This window comes from Hemiscyllium ocellatum, chromosome 44 (genome assembly GCF_020745735.1).
Source record: "Hemiscyllium ocellatum isolate sHemOce1 chromosome 44, sHemOce1.pat.X.cur, whole genome shotgun sequence".
Classification (NCBI taxonomy): Eukaryota; Metazoa; Chordata; class Chondrichthyes; order Orectolobiformes; family Hemiscylliidae; genus Hemiscyllium; species Hemiscyllium ocellatum.
The window spans coordinates 16,707,102-16,724,874 of record NC_083444.1 but is presented as its reverse complement, the minus strand read 5'-3'; the positions used below and the strand labels follow the sequence as shown (position 1 = coordinate 16,724,874).

At 54.1% G+C, this 17,773-nt stretch overlaps 22 non-coding genes across 22 annotated transcripts; all 22 read left to right on the top strand.

Annotated features, from left to right (window-relative positions):
• The first annotated feature begins 177 nt into the window (after nt 1-177).
• On the top strand, nt 178-249 carry trnaq-cug (transfer RNA glutamine (anticodon CUG)). Its single transcript has one exon. It is a non-coding gene; the product is annotated as a tRNA-Gln (tRNA).
• A 248-nt stretch (nt 250-497) lies between these two features.
• Nucleotides 498-569, top strand: trnaq-uug (transfer RNA glutamine (anticodon UUG)). Its single transcript has one exon. It is a non-coding gene; the product is annotated as a tRNA-Gln (tRNA).
• Nucleotides 570-1,777: 1,208 nt separating this feature from the next.
• trnaq-cug (transfer RNA glutamine (anticodon CUG)) lies at nt 1,778-1,849 on the top strand. The gene has a single exon. It is a non-coding gene; the product is annotated as a tRNA-Gln (tRNA).
• Nucleotides 1,850-2,097: 248 nt separating this feature from the next.
• On the top strand, nt 2,098-2,169 carry trnaq-uug (transfer RNA glutamine (anticodon UUG)). The gene has a single exon. It is a non-coding gene; the product is annotated as a tRNA-Gln (tRNA).
• A 1,208-nt stretch (nt 2,170-3,377) lies between these two features.
• trnaq-cug (transfer RNA glutamine (anticodon CUG)) lies at nt 3,378-3,449 on the top strand. The gene has a single exon. It is a non-coding gene; the product is annotated as a tRNA-Gln (tRNA).
• A 248-nt stretch (nt 3,450-3,697) lies between these two features.
• trnaq-uug (transfer RNA glutamine (anticodon UUG)) lies at nt 3,698-3,769 on the top strand. Its single transcript has one exon. It is a non-coding gene; the product is annotated as a tRNA-Gln (tRNA).
• Nucleotides 3,770-4,977: 1,208 nt separating this feature from the next.
• On the top strand, nt 4,978-5,049 carry trnaq-cug (transfer RNA glutamine (anticodon CUG)). Its single transcript has one exon. It is a non-coding gene; the product is annotated as a tRNA-Gln (tRNA).
• Nucleotides 5,050-5,297: 248 nt separating this feature from the next.
• trnaq-uug (transfer RNA glutamine (anticodon UUG)) lies at nt 5,298-5,369 on the top strand. Its single transcript has one exon. It is a non-coding gene; the product is annotated as a tRNA-Gln (tRNA).
• Nucleotides 5,370-6,577: 1,208 nt separating this feature from the next.
• trnaq-cug (transfer RNA glutamine (anticodon CUG)) lies at nt 6,578-6,649 on the top strand. The gene has a single exon. It is a non-coding gene; the product is annotated as a tRNA-Gln (tRNA).
• Nucleotides 6,650-6,897: 248 nt separating this feature from the next.
• Nucleotides 6,898-6,969, top strand: trnaq-uug (transfer RNA glutamine (anticodon UUG)). Its single transcript has one exon. It is a non-coding gene; the product is annotated as a tRNA-Gln (tRNA).
• A 1,208-nt stretch (nt 6,970-8,177) lies between these two features.
• On the top strand, nt 8,178-8,249 carry trnaq-cug (transfer RNA glutamine (anticodon CUG)). Its single transcript has one exon. It is a non-coding gene; the product is annotated as a tRNA-Gln (tRNA).
• Nucleotides 8,250-8,497: 248 nt separating this feature from the next.
• On the top strand, nt 8,498-8,569 carry trnaq-uug (transfer RNA glutamine (anticodon UUG)). The gene has a single exon. It is a non-coding gene; the product is annotated as a tRNA-Gln (tRNA).
• Nucleotides 8,570-9,777: 1,208 nt separating this feature from the next.
• On the top strand, nt 9,778-9,849 carry trnaq-cug (transfer RNA glutamine (anticodon CUG)). Its single transcript has one exon. It is a non-coding gene; the product is annotated as a tRNA-Gln (tRNA).
• A 248-nt stretch (nt 9,850-10,097) lies between these two features.
• Nucleotides 10,098-10,169, top strand: trnaq-uug (transfer RNA glutamine (anticodon UUG)). Its single transcript has one exon. It is a non-coding gene; the product is annotated as a tRNA-Gln (tRNA).
• Nucleotides 10,170-11,377: 1,208 nt separating this feature from the next.
• On the top strand, nt 11,378-11,449 carry trnaq-cug (transfer RNA glutamine (anticodon CUG)). The gene has a single exon. It is a non-coding gene; the product is annotated as a tRNA-Gln (tRNA).
• Nucleotides 11,450-11,697: 248 nt separating this feature from the next.
• Nucleotides 11,698-11,769, top strand: trnaq-uug (transfer RNA glutamine (anticodon UUG)). The gene has a single exon. It is a non-coding gene; the product is annotated as a tRNA-Gln (tRNA).
• Nucleotides 11,770-12,977: 1,208 nt separating this feature from the next.
• Nucleotides 12,978-13,049, top strand: trnaq-cug (transfer RNA glutamine (anticodon CUG)). The gene has a single exon. It is a non-coding gene; the product is annotated as a tRNA-Gln (tRNA).
• Nucleotides 13,050-13,297: 248 nt separating this feature from the next.
• Nucleotides 13,298-13,369, top strand: trnaq-uug (transfer RNA glutamine (anticodon UUG)). Its single transcript has one exon. It is a non-coding gene; the product is annotated as a tRNA-Gln (tRNA).
• Nucleotides 13,370-14,577: 1,208 nt separating this feature from the next.
• On the top strand, nt 14,578-14,649 carry trnaq-cug (transfer RNA glutamine (anticodon CUG)). The gene has a single exon. It is a non-coding gene; the product is annotated as a tRNA-Gln (tRNA).
• A 248-nt stretch (nt 14,650-14,897) lies between these two features.
• Nucleotides 14,898-14,969, top strand: trnaq-uug (transfer RNA glutamine (anticodon UUG)). Its single transcript has one exon. It is a non-coding gene; the product is annotated as a tRNA-Gln (tRNA).
• Nucleotides 14,970-16,177: 1,208 nt separating this feature from the next.
• trnaq-cug (transfer RNA glutamine (anticodon CUG)) lies at nt 16,178-16,249 on the top strand. Its single transcript has one exon. It is a non-coding gene; the product is annotated as a tRNA-Gln (tRNA).
• Nucleotides 16,250-16,497: 248 nt separating this feature from the next.
• Nucleotides 16,498-16,569, top strand: trnaq-uug (transfer RNA glutamine (anticodon UUG)). The gene has a single exon. It is a non-coding gene; the product is annotated as a tRNA-Gln (tRNA).
• Nucleotides 16,570-17,773: the final 1,204 nt, after the last annotated feature.

The following is a 17,773-nucleotide window of genomic DNA, read 5'->3' as shown; positions in this document are numbered from 1 at the left end:
CGGCCTTACAGGGCAGCAGGCCGTGACAGCGTGGTTGCACTTGAGCAAGACCGAGTGCACGAGCTGCTGGATCAGCAGATCCACAGTTGCCGTCGTGATCCTTGTCGTTGCTGTTTCCACGCTTGACGAAGGAGGCAAACATCCTTGAGCAGTGATTCGGCGGCGCTGCCATCTAGGGGTTCCATGGTGTAATGGTGAGCACTCTGGACTCTGAATCCAGCGATCCGAGTTCAAATCTCGGTGGAGCCTTTTCGCTGGCAGCGTGAGCGATCGTCTTTGACAAAACTGCCGGTTTCGCAAATTCTTGCACCCATGATGGATGTGGGCTGGTTTGCGACACTCCCCGGCGTCAAGCGCGCGAGCTACTTTTGCTCTACCCTGTACCACCCAAGTATTCCCTGCCACGGGCGCAGCAGCAAGAGACCAGATTCTGAGAGCGTTGCTGCAAGTGTGAATGCAGGACAGCTCAGGCCTGGCCTAAAGCAGGCCGCCCTGCTGGTTCCGTGGTGTAACGGTTAGCACTCTGGACTTTGAATCCAGCGATCCGAGTTCGAATCTCGGCGGAACCTCGACTCGTTTCGTCCCGTCCCTTGTTTAAATTGGGACGTGCGAGTGAAATCTGCCTACGGGCCAATTGTAAGAGCCGCCCTTTTCGCACCTTTGAGTCAGATCTCGTCACATTTCTGCCAGAACGGCGAGCGCAGAATGATCCCGATGCCGAGGTGGAGTCTTAAGCTCGTCACTGGTGCCTGCTTTTGCTCTCTCCTGAACCACGGATGTGTTTTCTTCGAAGGACACAGCATTGAGAGACAAGCTGCCGTCAAGCGGTGTTGTTTTTGGAGCTCCTCTCTGCGTTCCCCAGACAGCTGGTGAAAAGGTGACAGCAATTGGAACGAGGCGCATGCTGGAGAGGTGCTCTTTTCTTGAATTTGATTCAACGATTCACACTTTCCCAAACAATTCACAGTAACAGCTGGACATAGAGAAACAGCAATTTTACGAGGGAGAGGAGCAGCAAAGCCAGGCCCCAAGCCTTACCATTCAACCAGTTTTCAGGGAAATCAGGAACCTCAAATCCCAGTTTCAATCACTACAAAACGGTAACAACGACATTTGCACACACAAGACAGTCCAGCGACATAAAAAACAGTGCATACAATACAGACTCCCGGAGAGCCAGGGACACGTGCTCTTGAACACGATCCGTCTGAGATCTCACTTTGCTTAAAAGCATTGCTCAGCGCAGCGCCGTCACAGCCATGGCCGCCGATCAGGGAGACAAACAGCAGCGGCGCTGTTCGAATAGGCAGCTGTAGTGCAGATGCGCGACTTGTCCGACAGCTGTACTGAGCAGGAAGGTAAACTGTGAGGTGCGAAAGCGGAAGCCAAAGTGAAATGCCGGAAAGGCGATTGTCCAGCAGCTTGAAAGTTTGCCAGTGAGAGAGATTAGCGAGCAGTAGCCCGGCTCAGAGTTGCTCATGGCCAACAGCAGCCCCGCTCCCGCTGAGAAACTAGGTTTCGTGGACAGGTTGGCAGATCTGGCACGGCCCGAGCTGCTTCCGAAAACTTCGGCAAAGTGGATTTCGGAGGCGCGGGCCACCGGCCTTACAGGGCAGCAGGCCGTGACAGCGTGGTTGCACTTGAGCAAGACCGAGTGCACGAGCTGCTGGATCAGCAGATCCACAGTTGCCGTCGTGATCCTTGTCGTTGCTGTTTCCACGCTTGACGAAGGAGGCAAACATCCTTGAGCAGTGATTCGGCGGCGCTGCCATCTAGGGGTTCCATGGTGTAATGGTGAGCACTCTGGACTCTGAATCCAGCGATCCGAGTTCAAATCTCGGTGGAGCCTTTTCGCTGGCAGCGTGAGCGATCGTCTTTGACAAAACTGCCGGTTTCGCAAATTCTTGCACCCATGATGGATGTGGGCTGGTTTGCGACACTCCCCGGCGTCAAGCGCGCGAGCTACTTTTGCTCTACCCTGTACCACCCAAGTATTCCCTGCCACGGGCGCAGCAGCAAGAGACCAGATTCTGAGAGCGTTGCTGCAAGTGTGAATGCAGGACAGCTCAGGCCTGGCCTAAAGCAGGCCGCCCTGCTGGTTCCGTGGTGTAACGGTTAGCACTCTGGACTTTGAATCCAGCGATCCGAGTTCGAATCTCGGCGGAACCTCGACTCGTTTCGTCCCGTCCCTTGTTTAAATTGGGACGTGCGAGTGAAATCTGCCTACGGGCCAATTGTAAGAGCCGCCCTTTTCGCACCTTTGAGTCAGATCTCGTCACATTTCTGCCAGAACGGCGAGCGCAGAATGATCCCGATGCCGAGGTGGAGTCTTAAGCTCGTCACTGGTGCCTGCTTTTGCTCTCTCCTGAACCACGGATGTGTTTTCTTCGAAGGACACAGCATTGAGAGACAAGCTGCCGTCAAGCGGTGTTGTTTTTGGAGCTCCTCTCTGCGTTCCCCAGACAGCTGGTGAAAAGGTGACAGCAATTGGAACGAGGCGCATGCTGGAGAGGTGCTCTTTTCTTGAATTTGATTCAACGATTCACACTTTCCCAAACAATTCACAGTAACAGCTGGACATAGAGAAACAGCAATTTTACGAGGGAGAGGAGCAGCAAAGCCAGGCCCCAAGCCTTACCATTCAACCAGTTTTCAGGGAAATCAGGAACCTCAAATCCCAGTTTCAATCACTACAAAACGGTAACAACGACATTTGCACACACAAGACAGTCCAGCGACATAAAAAACAGTGCATACAATACAGACTCCCGGAGAGCCAGGGACACGTGCTCTTGAACACGATCCGTCTGAGATCTCACTTTGCTTAAAAGCATTGCTCAGCGCAGCGCCGTCACAGCCATGGCCGCCGATCAGGGAGACAAACAGCAGCGGCGCTGTTCGAATAGGCAGCTGTAGTGCAGATGCGCGACTTGTCCGACAGCTGTACTGAGCAGGAAGGTAAACTGTGAGGTGCGAAAGCGGAAGCCAAAGTGAAATGCCGGAAAGGCGATTGTCCAGCAGCTTGAAAGTTTGCCAGTGAGAGAGATTAGCGAGCAGTAGCCCGGCTCAGAGTTGCTCATGGCCAACAGCAGCCCCGCTCCCGCTGAGAAACTAGGTTTCGTGGACAGGTTGGCAGATCTGGCACGGCCCGAGCTGCTTCCGAAAACTTCGGCAAAGTGGATTTCGGAGGCGCGGGCCACCGGCCTTACAGGGCAGCAGGCCGTGACAGCGTGGTTGCACTTGAGCAAGACCGAGTGCACGAGCTGCTGGATCAGCAGATCCACAGTTGCCGTCGTGATCCTTGTCGTTGCTGTTTCCACGCTTGACGAAGGAGGCAAACATCCTTGAGCAGTGATTCGGCGGCGCTGCCATCTAGGGGTTCCATGGTGTAATGGTGAGCACTCTGGACTCTGAATCCAGCGATCCGAGTTCAAATCTCGGTGGAGCCTTTTCGCTGGCAGCGTGAGCGATCGTCTTTGACAAAACTGCCGGTTTCGCAAATTCTTGCACCCATGATGGATGTGGGCTGGTTTGCGACACTCCCCGGCGTCAAGCGCGCGAGCTACTTTTGCTCTACCCTGTACCACCCAAGTATTCCCTGCCACGGGCGCAGCAGCAAGAGACCAGATTCTGAGAGCGTTGCTGCAAGTGTGAATGCAGGACAGCTCAGGCCTGGCCTAAAGCAGGCCGCCCTGCTGGTTCCGTGGTGTAACGGTTAGCACTCTGGACTTTGAATCCAGCGATCCGAGTTCGAATCTCGGCGGAACCTCGACTCGTTTCGTCCCGTCCCTTGTTTAAATTGGGACGTGCGAGTGAAATCTGCCTACGGGCCAATTGTAAGAGCCGCCCTTTTCGCACCTTTGAGTCAGATCTCGTCACATTTCTGCCAGAACGGCGAGCGCAGAATGATCCCGATGCCGAGGTGGAGTCTTAAGCTCGTCACTGGTGCCTGCTTTTGCTCTCTCCTGAACCACGGATGTGTTTTCTTCGAAGGACACAGCATTGAGAGACAAGCTGCCGTCAAGCGGTGTTGTTTTTGGAGCTCCTCTCTGCGTTCCCCAGACAGCTGGTGAAAAGGTGACAGCAATTGGAACGAGGCGCATGCTGGAGAGGTGCTCTTTTCTTGAATTTGATTCAACGATTCACACTTTCCCAAACAATTCACAGTAACAGCTGGACATAGAGAAACAGCAATTTTACGAGGGAGAGGAGCAGCAAAGCCAGGCCCCAAGCCTTACCATTCAACCAGTTTTCAGGGAAATCAGGAACCTCAAATCCCAGTTTCAATCACTACAAAACGGTAACAACGACATTTGCACACACAAGACAGTCCAGCGACATAAAAAACAGTGCATACAATACAGACTCCCGGAGAGCCAGGGACACGTGCTCTTGAACACGATCCGTCTGAGATCTCACTTTGCTTAAAAGCATTGCTCAGCGCAGCGCCGTCACAGCCATGGCCGCCGATCAGGGAGACAAACAGCAGCGGCGCTGTTCGAATAGGCAGCTGTAGTGCAGATGCGCGACTTGTCCGACAGCTGTACTGAGCAGGAAGGTAAACTGTGAGGTGCGAAAGCGGAAGCCAAAGTGAAATGCCGGAAAGGCGATTGTCCAGCAGCTTGAAAGTTTGCCAGTGAGAGAGATTAGCGAGCAGTAGCCCGGCTCAGAGTTGCTCATGGCCAACAGCAGCCCCGCTCCCGCTGAGAAACTAGGTTTCGTGGACAGGTTGGCAGATCTGGCACGGCCCGAGCTGCTTCCGAAAACTTCGGCAAAGTGGATTTCGGAGGCGCGGGCCACCGGCCTTACAGGGCAGCAGGCCGTGACAGCGTGGTTGCACTTGAGCAAGACCGAGTGCACGAGCTGCTGGATCAGCAGATCCACAGTTGCCGTCGTGATCCTTGTCGTTGCTGTTTCCACGCTTGACGAAGGAGGCAAACATCCTTGAGCAGTGATTCGGCGGCGCTGCCATCTAGGGGTTCCATGGTGTAATGGTGAGCACTCTGGACTCTGAATCCAGCGATCCGAGTTCAAATCTCGGTGGAGCCTTTTCGCTGGCAGCGTGAGCGATCGTCTTTGACAAAACTGCCGGTTTCGCAAATTCTTGCACCCATGATGGATGTGGGCTGGTTTGCGACACTCCCCGGCGTCAAGCGCGCGAGCTACTTTTGCTCTACCCTGTACCACCCAAGTATTCCCTGCCACGGGCGCAGCAGCAAGAGACCAGATTCTGAGAGCGTTGCTGCAAGTGTGAATGCAGGACAGCTCAGGCCTGGCCTAAAGCAGGCCGCCCTGCTGGTTCCGTGGTGTAACGGTTAGCACTCTGGACTTTGAATCCAGCGATCCGAGTTCGAATCTCGGCGGAACCTCGACTCGTTTCGTCCCGTCCCTTGTTTAAATTGGGACGTGCGAGTGAAATCTGCCTACGGGCCAATTGTAAGAGCCGCCCTTTTCGCACCTTTGAGTCAGATCTCGTCACATTTCTGCCAGAACGGCGAGCGCAGAATGATCCCGATGCCGAGGTGGAGTCTTAAGCTCGTCACTGGTGCCTGCTTTTGCTCTCTCCTGAACCACGGATGTGTTTTCTTCGAAGGACACAGCATTGAGAGACAAGCTGCCGTCAAGCGGTGTTGTTTTTGGAGCTCCTCTCTGCGTTCCCCAGACAGCTGGTGAAAAGGTGACAGCAATTGGAACGAGGCGCATGCTGGAGAGGTGCTCTTTTCTTGAATTTGATTCAACGATTCACACTTTCCCAAACAATTCACAGTAACAGCTGGACATAGAGAAACAGCAATTTTACGAGGGAGAGGAGCAGCAAAGCCAGGCCCCAAGCCTTACCATTCAACCAGTTTTCAGGGAAATCAGGAACCTCAAATCCCAGTTTCAATCACTACAAAACGGTAACAACGACATTTGCACACACAAGACAGTCCAGCGACATAAAAAACAGTGCATACAATACAGACTCCCGGAGAGCCAGGGACACGTGCTCTTGAACACGATCCGTCTGAGATCTCACTTTGCTTAAAAGCATTGCTCAGCGCAGCGCCGTCACAGCCATGGCCGCCGATCAGGGAGACAAACAGCAGCGGCGCTGTTCGAATAGGCAGCTGTAGTGCAGATGCGCGACTTGTCCGACAGCTGTACTGAGCAGGAAGGTAAACTGTGAGGTGCGAAAGCGGAAGCCAAAGTGAAATGCCGGAAAGGCGATTGTCCAGCAGCTTGAAAGTTTGCCAGTGAGAGAGATTAGCGAGCAGTAGCCCGGCTCAGAGTTGCTCATGGCCAACAGCAGCCCCGCTCCCGCTGAGAAACTAGGTTTCGTGGACAGGTTGGCAGATCTGGCACGGCCCGAGCTGCTTCCGAAAACTTCGGCAAAGTGGATTTCGGAGGCGCGGGCCACCGGCCTTACAGGGCAGCAGGCCGTGACAGCGTGGTTGCACTTGAGCAAGACCGAGTGCACGAGCTGCTGGATCAGCAGATCCACAGTTGCCGTCGTGATCCTTGTCGTTGCTGTTTCCACGCTTGACGAAGGAGGCAAACATCCTTGAGCAGTGATTCGGCGGCGCTGCCATCTAGGGGTTCCATGGTGTAATGGTGAGCACTCTGGACTCTGAATCCAGCGATCCGAGTTCAAATCTCGGTGGAGCCTTTTCGCTGGCAGCGTGAGCGATCGTCTTTGACAAAACTGCCGGTTTCGCAAATTCTTGCACCCATGATGGATGTGGGCTGGTTTGCGACACTCCCCGGCGTCAAGCGCGCGAGCTACTTTTGCTCTACCCTGTACCACCCAAGTATTCCCTGCCACGGGCGCAGCAGCAAGAGACCAGATTCTGAGAGCGTTGCTGCAAGTGTGAATGCAGGACAGCTCAGGCCTGGCCTAAAGCAGGCCGCCCTGCTGGTTCCGTGGTGTAACGGTTAGCACTCTGGACTTTGAATCCAGCGATCCGAGTTCGAATCTCGGCGGAACCTCGACTCGTTTCGTCCCGTCCCTTGTTTAAATTGGGACGTGCGAGTGAAATCTGCCTACGGGCCAATTGTAAGAGCCGCCCTTTTCGCACCTTTGAGTCAGATCTCGTCACATTTCTGCCAGAACGGCGAGCGCAGAATGATCCCGATGCCGAGGTGGAGTCTTAAGCTCGTCACTGGTGCCTGCTTTTGCTCTCTCCTGAACCACGGATGTGTTTTCTTCGAAGGACACAGCATTGAGAGACAAGCTGCCGTCAAGCGGTGTTGTTTTTGGAGCTCCTCTCTGCGTTCCCCAGACAGCTGGTGAAAAGGTGACAGCAATTGGAACGAGGCGCATGCTGGAGAGGTGCTCTTTTCTTGAATTTGATTCAACGATTCACACTTTCCCAAACAATTCACAGTAACAGCTGGACATAGAGAAACAGCAATTTTACGAGGGAGAGGAGCAGCAAAGCCAGGCCCCAAGCCTTACCATTCAACCAGTTTTCAGGGAAATCAGGAACCTCAAATCCCAGTTTCAATCACTACAAAACGGTAACAACGACATTTGCACACACAAGACAGTCCAGCGACATAAAAAACAGTGCATACAATACAGACTCCCGGAGAGCCAGGGACACGTGCTCTTGAACACGATCCGTCTGAGATCTCACTTTGCTTAAAAGCATTGCTCAGCGCAGCGCCGTCACAGCCATGGCCGCCGATCAGGGAGACAAACAGCAGCGGCGCTGTTCGAATAGGCAGCTGTAGTGCAGATGCGCGACTTGTCCGACAGCTGTACTGAGCAGGAAGGTAAACTGTGAGGTGCGAAAGCGGAAGCCAAAGTGAAATGCCGGAAAGGCGATTGTCCAGCAGCTTGAAAGTTTGCCAGTGAGAGAGATTAGCGAGCAGTAGCCCGGCTCAGAGTTGCTCATGGCCAACAGCAGCCCCGCTCCCGCTGAGAAACTAGGTTTCGTGGACAGGTTGGCAGATCTGGCACGGCCCGAGCTGCTTCCGAAAACTTCGGCAAAGTGGATTTCGGAGGCGCGGGCCACCGGCCTTACAGGGCAGCAGGCCGTGACAGCGTGGTTGCACTTGAGCAAGACCGAGTGCACGAGCTGCTGGATCAGCAGATCCACAGTTGCCGTCGTGATCCTTGTCGTTGCTGTTTCCACGCTTGACGAAGGAGGCAAACATCCTTGAGCAGTGATTCGGCGGCGCTGCCATCTAGGGGTTCCATGGTGTAATGGTGAGCACTCTGGACTCTGAATCCAGCGATCCGAGTTCAAATCTCGGTGGAGCCTTTTCGCTGGCAGCGTGAGCGATCGTCTTTGACAAAACTGCCGGTTTCGCAAATTCTTGCACCCATGATGGATGTGGGCTGGTTTGCGACACTCCCCGGCGTCAAGCGCGCGAGCTACTTTTGCTCTACCCTGTACCACCCAAGTATTCCCTGCCACGGGCGCAGCAGCAAGAGACCAGATTCTGAGAGCGTTGCTGCAAGTGTGAATGCAGGACAGCTCAGGCCTGGCCTAAAGCAGGCCGCCCTGCTGGTTCCGTGGTGTAACGGTTAGCACTCTGGACTTTGAATCCAGCGATCCGAGTTCGAATCTCGGCGGAACCTCGACTCGTTTCGTCCCGTCCCTTGTTTAAATTGGGACGTGCGAGTGAAATCTGCCTACGGGCCAATTGTAAGAGCCGCCCTTTTCGCACCTTTGAGTCAGATCTCGTCACATTTCTGCCAGAACGGCGAGCGCAGAATGATCCCGATGCCGAGGTGGAGTCTTAAGCTCGTCACTGGTGCCTGCTTTTGCTCTCTCCTGAACCACGGATGTGTTTTCTTCGAAGGACACAGCATTGAGAGACAAGCTGCCGTCAAGCGGTGTTGTTTTTGGAGCTCCTCTCTGCGTTCCCCAGACAGCTGGTGAAAAGGTGACAGCAATTGGAACGAGGCGCATGCTGGAGAGGTGCTCTTTTCTTGAATTTGATTCAACGATTCACACTTTCCCAAACAATTCACAGTAACAGCTGGACATAGAGAAACAGCAATTTTACGAGGGAGAGGAGCAGCAAAGCCAGGCCCCAAGCCTTACCATTCAACCAGTTTTCAGGGAAATCAGGAACCTCAAATCCCAGTTTCAATCACTACAAAACGGTAACAACGACATTTGCACACACAAGACAGTCCAGCGACATAAAAAACAGTGCATACAATACAGACTCCCGGAGAGCCAGGGACACGTGCTCTTGAACACGATCCGTCTGAGATCTCACTTTGCTTAAAAGCATTGCTCAGCGCAGCGCCGTCACAGCCATGGCCGCCGATCAGGGAGACAAACAGCAGCGGCGCTGTTCGAATAGGCAGCTGTAGTGCAGATGCGCGACTTGTCCGACAGCTGTACTGAGCAGGAAGGTAAACTGTGAGGTGCGAAAGCGGAAGCCAAAGTGAAATGCCGGAAAGGCGATTGTCCAGCAGCTTGAAAGTTTGCCAGTGAGAGAGATTAGCGAGCAGTAGCCCGGCTCAGAGTTGCTCATGGCCAACAGCAGCCCCGCTCCCGCTGAGAAACTAGGTTTCGTGGACAGGTTGGCAGATCTGGCACGGCCCGAGCTGCTTCCGAAAACTTCGGCAAAGTGGATTTCGGAGGCGCGGGCCACCGGCCTTACAGGGCAGCAGGCCGTGACAGCGTGGTTGCACTTGAGCAAGACCGAGTGCACGAGCTGCTGGATCAGCAGATCCACAGTTGCCGTCGTGATCCTTGTCGTTGCTGTTTCCACGCTTGACGAAGGAGGCAAACATCCTTGAGCAGTGATTCGGCGGCGCTGCCATCTAGGGGTTCCATGGTGTAATGGTGAGCACTCTGGACTCTGAATCCAGCGATCCGAGTTCAAATCTCGGTGGAGCCTTTTCGCTGGCAGCGTGAGCGATCGTCTTTGACAAAACTGCCGGTTTCGCAAATTCTTGCACCCATGATGGATGTGGGCTGGTTTGCGACACTCCCCGGCGTCAAGCGCGCGAGCTACTTTTGCTCTACCCTGTACCACCCAAGTATTCCCTGCCACGGGCGCAGCAGCAAGAGACCAGATTCTGAGAGCGTTGCTGCAAGTGTGAATGCAGGACAGCTCAGGCCTGGCCTAAAGCAGGCCGCCCTGCTGGTTCCGTGGTGTAACGGTTAGCACTCTGGACTTTGAATCCAGCGATCCGAGTTCGAATCTCGGCGGAACCTCGACTCGTTTCGTCCCGTCCCTTGTTTAAATTGGGACGTGCGAGTGAAATCTGCCTACGGGCCAATTGTAAGAGCCGCCCTTTTCGCACCTTTGAGTCAGATCTCGTCACATTTCTGCCAGAACGGCGAGCGCAGAATGATCCCGATGCCGAGGTGGAGTCTTAAGCTCGTCACTGGTGCCTGCTTTTGCTCTCTCCTGAACCACGGATGTGTTTTCTTCGAAGGACACAGCATTGAGAGACAAGCTGCCGTCAAGCGGTGTTGTTTTTGGAGCTCCTCTCTGCGTTCCCCAGACAGCTGGTGAAAAGGTGACAGCAATTGGAACGAGGCGCATGCTGGAGAGGTGCTCTTTTCTTGAATTTGATTCAACGATTCACACTTTCCCAAACAATTCACAGTAACAGCTGGACATAGAGAAACAGCAATTTTACGAGGGAGAGGAGCAGCAAAGCCAGGCCCCAAGCCTTACCATTCAACCAGTTTTCAGGGAAATCAGGAACCTCAAATCCCAGTTTCAATCACTACAAAACGGTAACAACGACATTTGCACACACAAGACAGTCCAGCGACATAAAAAACAGTGCATACAATACAGACTCCCGGAGAGCCAGGGACACGTGCTCTTGAACACGATCCGTCTGAGATCTCACTTTGCTTAAAAGCATTGCTCAGCGCAGCGCCGTCACAGCCATGGCCGCCGATCAGGGAGACAAACAGCAGCGGCGCTGTTCGAATAGGCAGCTGTAGTGCAGATGCGCGACTTGTCCGACAGCTGTACTGAGCAGGAAGGTAAACTGTGAGGTGCGAAAGCGGAAGCCAAAGTGAAATGCCGGAAAGGCGATTGTCCAGCAGCTTGAAAGTTTGCCAGTGAGAGAGATTAGCGAGCAGTAGCCCGGCTCAGAGTTGCTCATGGCCAACAGCAGCCCCGCTCCCGCTGAGAAACTAGGTTTCGTGGACAGGTTGGCAGATCTGGCACGGCCCGAGCTGCTTCCGAAAACTTCGGCAAAGTGGATTTCGGAGGCGCGGGCCACCGGCCTTACAGGGCAGCAGGCCGTGACAGCGTGGTTGCACTTGAGCAAGACCGAGTGCACGAGCTGCTGGATCAGCAGATCCACAGTTGCCGTCGTGATCCTTGTCGTTGCTGTTTCCACGCTTGACGAAGGAGGCAAACATCCTTGAGCAGTGATTCGGCGGCGCTGCCATCTAGGGGTTCCATGGTGTAATGGTGAGCACTCTGGACTCTGAATCCAGCGATCCGAGTTCAAATCTCGGTGGAGCCTTTTCGCTGGCAGCGTGAGCGATCGTCTTTGACAAAACTGCCGGTTTCGCAAATTCTTGCACCCATGATGGATGTGGGCTGGTTTGCGACACTCCCCGGCGTCAAGCGCGCGAGCTACTTTTGCTCTACCCTGTACCACCCAAGTATTCCCTGCCACGGGCGCAGCAGCAAGAGACCAGATTCTGAGAGCGTTGCTGCAAGTGTGAATGCAGGACAGCTCAGGCCTGGCCTAAAGCAGGCCGCCCTGCTGGTTCCGTGGTGTAACGGTTAGCACTCTGGACTTTGAATCCAGCGATCCGAGTTCGAATCTCGGCGGAACCTCGACTCGTTTCGTCCCGTCCCTTGTTTAAATTGGGACGTGCGAGTGAAATCTGCCTACGGGCCAATTGTAAGAGCCGCCCTTTTCGCACCTTTGAGTCAGATCTCGTCACATTTCTGCCAGAACGGCGAGCGCAGAATGATCCCGATGCCGAGGTGGAGTCTTAAGCTCGTCACTGGTGCCTGCTTTTGCTCTCTCCTGAACCACGGATGTGTTTTCTTCGAAGGACACAGCATTGAGAGACAAGCTGCCGTCAAGCGGTGTTGTTTTTGGAGCTCCTCTCTGCGTTCCCCAGACAGCTGGTGAAAAGGTGACAGCAATTGGAACGAGGCGCATGCTGGAGAGGTGCTCTTTTCTTGAATTTGATTCAACGATTCACACTTTCCCAAACAATTCACAGTAACAGCTGGACATAGAGAAACAGCAATTTTACGAGGGAGAGGAGCAGCAAAGCCAGGCCCCAAGCCTTACCATTCAACCAGTTTTCAGGGAAATCAGGAACCTCAAATCCCAGTTTCAATCACTACAAAACGGTAACAACGACATTTGCACACACAAGACAGTCCAGCGACATAAAAAACAGTGCATACAATACAGACTCCCGGAGAGCCAGGGACACGTGCTCTTGAACACGATCCGTCTGAGATCTCACTTTGCTTAAAAGCATTGCTCAGCGCAGCGCCGTCACAGCCATGGCCGCCGATCAGGGAGACAAACAGCAGCGGCGCTGTTCGAATAGGCAGCTGTAGTGCAGATGCGCGACTTGTCCGACAGCTGTACTGAGCAGGAAGGTAAACTGTGAGGTGCGAAAGCGGAAGCCAAAGTGAAATGCCGGAAAGGCGATTGTCCAGCAGCTTGAAAGTTTGCCAGTGAGAGAGATTAGCGAGCAGTAGCCCGGCTCAGAGTTGCTCATGGCCAACAGCAGCCCCGCTCCCGCTGAGAAACTAGGTTTCGTGGACAGGTTGGCAGATCTGGCACGGCCCGAGCTGCTTCCGAAAACTTCGGCAAAGTGGATTTCGGAGGCGCGGGCCACCGGCCTTACAGGGCAGCAGGCCGTGACAGCGTGGTTGCACTTGAGCAAGACCGAGTGCACGAGCTGCTGGATCAGCAGATCCACAGTTGCCGTCGTGATCCTTGTCGTTGCTGTTTCCACGCTTGACGAAGGAGGCAAACATCCTTGAGCAGTGATTCGGCGGCGCTGCCATCTAGGGGTTCCATGGTGTAATGGTGAGCACTCTGGACTCTGAATCCAGCGATCCGAGTTCAAATCTCGGTGGAGCCTTTTCGCTGGCAGCGTGAGCGATCGTCTTTGACAAAACTGCCGGTTTCGCAAATTCTTGCACCCATGATGGATGTGGGCTGGTTTGCGACACTCCCCGGCGTCAAGCGCGCGAGCTACTTTTGCTCTACCCTGTACCACCCAAGTATTCCCTGCCACGGGCGCAGCAGCAAGAGACCAGATTCTGAGAGCGTTGCTGCAAGTGTGAATGCAGGACAGCTCAGGCCTGGCCTAAAGCAGGCCGCCCTGCTGGTTCCGTGGTGTAACGGTTAGCACTCTGGACTTTGAATCCAGCGATCCGAGTTCGAATCTCGGCGGAACCTCGACTCGTTTCGTCCCGTCCCTTGTTTAAATTGGGACGTGCGAGTGAAATCTGCCTACGGGCCAATTGTAAGAGCCGCCCTTTTCGCACCTTTGAGTCAGATCTCGTCACATTTCTGCCAGAACGGCGAGCGCAGAATGATCCCGATGCCGAGGTGGAGTCTTAAGCTCGTCACTGGTGCCTGCTTTTGCTCTCTCCTGAACCACGGATGTGTTTTCTTCGAAGGACACAGCATTGAGAGACAAGCTGCCGTCAAGCGGTGTTGTTTTTGGAGCTCCTCTCTGCGTTCCCCAGACAGCTGGTGAAAAGGTGACAGCAATTGGAACGAGGCGCATGCTGGAGAGGTGCTCTTTTCTTGAATTTGATTCAACGATTCACACTTTCCCAAACAATTCACAGTAACAGCTGGACATAGAGAAACAGCAATTTTACGAGGGAGAGGAGCAGCAAAGCCAGGCCCCAAGCCTTACCATTCAACCAGTTTTCAGGGAAATCAGGAACCTCAAATCCCAGTTTCAATCACTACAAAACGGTAACAACGACATTTGCACACACAAGACAGTCCAGCGACATAAAAAACAGTGCATACAATACAGACTCCCGGAGAGCCAGGGACACGTGCTCTTGAACACGATCCGTCTGAGATCTCACTTTGCTTAAAAGCATTGCTCAGCGCAGCGCCGTCACAGCCATGGCCGCCGATCAGGGAGACAAACAGCAGCGGCGCTGTTCGAATAGGCAGCTGTAGTGCAGATGCGCGACTTGTCCGACAGCTGTACTGAGCAGGAAGGTAAACTGTGAGGTGCGAAAGCGGAAGCCAAAGTGAAATGCCGGAAAGGCGATTGTCCAGCAGCTTGAAAGTTTGCCAGTGAGAGAGATTAGCGAGCAGTAGCCCGGCTCAGAGTTGCTCATGGCCAACAGCAGCCCCGCTCCCGCTGAGAAACTAGGTTTCGTGGACAGGTTGGCAGATCTGGCACGGCCCGAGCTGCTTCCGAAAACTTCGGCAAAGTGGATTTCGGAGGCGCGGGCCACCGGCCTTACAGGGCAGCAGGCCGTGACAGCGTGGTTGCACTTGAGCAAGACCGAGTGCACGAGCTGCTGGATCAGCAGATCCACAGTTGCCGTCGTGATCCTTGTCGTTGCTGTTTCCACGCTTGACGAAGGAGGCAAACATCCTTGAGCAGTGATTCGGCGGCGCTGCCATCTAGGGGTTCCATGGTGTAATGGTGAGCACTCTGGACTCTGAATCCAGCGATCCGAGTTCAAATCTCGGTGGAGCCTTTTCGCTGGCAGCGTGAGCGATCGTCTTTGACAAAACTGCCGGTTTCGCAAATTCTTGCACCCATGATGGATGTGGGCTGGTTTGCGACACTCCCCGGCGTCAAGCGCGCGAGCTACTTTTGCTCTACCCTGTACCACCCAAGTATTCCCTGCCACGGGCGCAGCAGCAAGAGACCAGATTCTGAGAGCGTTGCTGCAAGTGTGAATGCAGGACAGCTCAGGCCTGGCCTAAAGCAGGCCGCCCTGCTGGTTCCGTGGTGTAACGGTTAGCACTCTGGACTTTGAATCCAGCGATCCGAGTTCGAATCTCGGCGGAACCTCGACTCGTTTCGTCCCGTCCCTTGTTTAAATTGGGACGTGCGAGTGAAATCTGCCTACGGGCCAATTGTAAGAGCCGCCCTTTTCGCACCTTTGAGTCAGATCTCGTCACATTTCTGCCAGAACGGCGAGCGCAGAATGATCCCGATGCCGAGGTGGAGTCTTAAGCTCGTCACTGGTGCCTGCTTTTGCTCTCTCCTGAACCACGGATGTGTTTTCTTCGAAGGACACAGCATTGAGAGACAAGCTGCCGTCAAGCGGTGTTGTTTTTGGAGCTCCTCTCTGCGTTCCCCAGACAGCTGGTGAAAAGGTGACAGCAATTGGAACGAGGCGCATGCTGGAGAGGTGCTCTTTTCTTGAATTTGATTCAACGATTCACACTTTCCCAAACAATTCACAGTAACAGCTGGACATAGAGAAACAGCAATTTTACGAGGGAGAGGAGCAGCAAAGCCAGGCCCCAAGCCTTACCATTCAACCAGTTTTCAGGGAAATCAGGAACCTCAAATCCCAGTTTCAATCACTACAAAACGGTAACAACGACATTTGCACACACAAGACAGTCCAGCGACATAAAAAACAGTGCATACAATACAGACTCCCGGAGAGCCAGGGACACGTGCTCTTGAACACGATCCGTCTGAGATCTCACTTTGCTTAAAAGCATTGCTCAGCGCAGCGCCGTCACAGCCATGGCCGCCGATCAGGGAGACAAACAGCAGCGGCGCTGTTCGAATAGGCAGCTGTAGTGCAGATGCGCGACTTGTCCGACAGCTGTACTGAGCAGGAAGGTAAACTGTGAGGTGCGAAAGCGGAAGCCAAAGTGAAATGCCGGAAAGGCGATTGTCCAGCAGCTTGAAAGTTTGCCAGTGAGAGAGATTAGCGAGCAGTAGCCCGGCTCAGAGTTGCTCATGGCCAACAGCAGCCCCGCTCCCGCTGAGAAACTAGGTTTCGTGGACAGGTTGGCAGATCTGGCACGGCCCGAGCTGCTTCCGAAAACTTCGGCAAAGTGGATTTCGGAGGCGCGGGCCACCGGCCTTACAGGGCAGCAGGCCGTGACAGCGTGGTTGCACTTGAGCAAGACCGAGTGCACGAGCTGCTGGATCAGCAGATCCACAGTTGCCGTCGTGATCCTTGTCGTTGCTGTTTCCACGCTTGACGAAGGAGGCAAACATCCTTGAGCAGTGATTCGGCGGCGCTGCCATCTAGGGGTTCCATGGTGTAATGGTGAGCACTCTGGACTCTGAATCCAGCGATCCGAGTTCAAATCTCGGTGGAGCCTTTTCGCTGGCAGCGTGAGCGATCGTCTTTGACAAAACTGCCGGTTTCGCAAATTCTTGCACCCATGATGGATGTGGGCTGGTTTGCGACACTCCCCGGCGTCAAGCGCGCGAGCTACTTTTGCTCTACCCTGTACCACCCAAGTATTCCCTGCCACGGGCGCAGCAGCAAGAGACCAGATTCTGAGAGCGTTGCTGCAAGTGTGAATGCAGGACAGCTCAGGCCTGGCCTAAAGCAGGCCGCCCTGCTGGTTCCGTGGTGTAACGGTTAGCACTCTGGACTTTGAATCCAGCGATCCGAGTTCGAATCTCGGCGGAACCTCGACTCGTTTCGTCCCGTCCCTTGTTTAAATTGGGACGTGCGAGTGAAATCTGCCTACGGGCCAATTGTAAGAGCCGCCCTTTTCGCACCTTTGAGTCAGATCTCGTCACATTTCTGCCAGAACGGCGAGCGCAGAATGATCCCGATGCCGAGGTGGAGTCTTAAGCTCGTCACTGGTGCCTGCTTTTGCTCTCTCCTGAACCACGGATGTGTTTTCTTCGAAGGACACAGCATTGAGAGACAAGCTGCCGTCAAGCGGTGTTGTTTTTGGAGCTCCTCTCTGCGTTCCCCAGACAGCTGGTGAAAAGGTGACAGCAATTGGAACGAGGCGCATGCTGGAGAGGTGCTCTTTTCTTGAATTTGATTCAACGATTCACACTTTCCCAAACAATTCACAGTAACAGCTGGACATAGAGAAACAGCAATTTTACGAGGGAGAGGAGCAGCAAAGCCAGGCCCCAAGCCTTACCATTCAACCAGTTTTCAGGGAAATCAGGAACCTCAAATCCCAGTTTCAATCACTACAAAACGGTAACAACGACATTTGCACACACAAGACAGTCCAGCGACATAAAAAACAGTGCATACAATACAGACTCCCGGAGAGCCAGGGACACGTGCTCTTGAACACGATCCGTCTGAGATCTCACTTTGCTTAAAAGCATTGCTCAGCGCAGCGCCGTCACAGCCATGGCCGCCGATCAGGGAGACAAACAGCAGCGGCGCTGTTCGAATAGGCAGCTGTAGTGCAGATGCGCGACTTGTCCGACAGCTGTACTGAGCAGGAAGGTAAACTGTGAGGTGCGAAAGCGGAAGCCAAAGTGAAATGCCGGAAAGGCGATTGTCCAGCAGCTTGAAAGTTTGCCAGTGAGAGAGATTAGCGAGCAGTAGCCCGGCTCAGAGTTGCTCATGGCCAACAGCAGCCCCGCTCCCGCTGAGAAACTAGGTTTCGTGGACAGGTTGGCAGATCTGGCACGGCCCGAGCTGCTTCCGAAAACTTCGGCAAAGTGGATTTCGGAGGCGCGGGCCACCGGCCTTACAGGGCAGCAGGCCGTGACAGCGTGGTTGCACTTGAGCAAGACCGAGTGCACGAGCTGCTGGATCAGCAGATCCACAGTTGCCGTCGTGATCCTTGTCGTTGCTGTTTCCACGCTTGACGAAGGAGGCAAACATCCTTGAGCAGTGATTCGGCGGCGCTGCCATC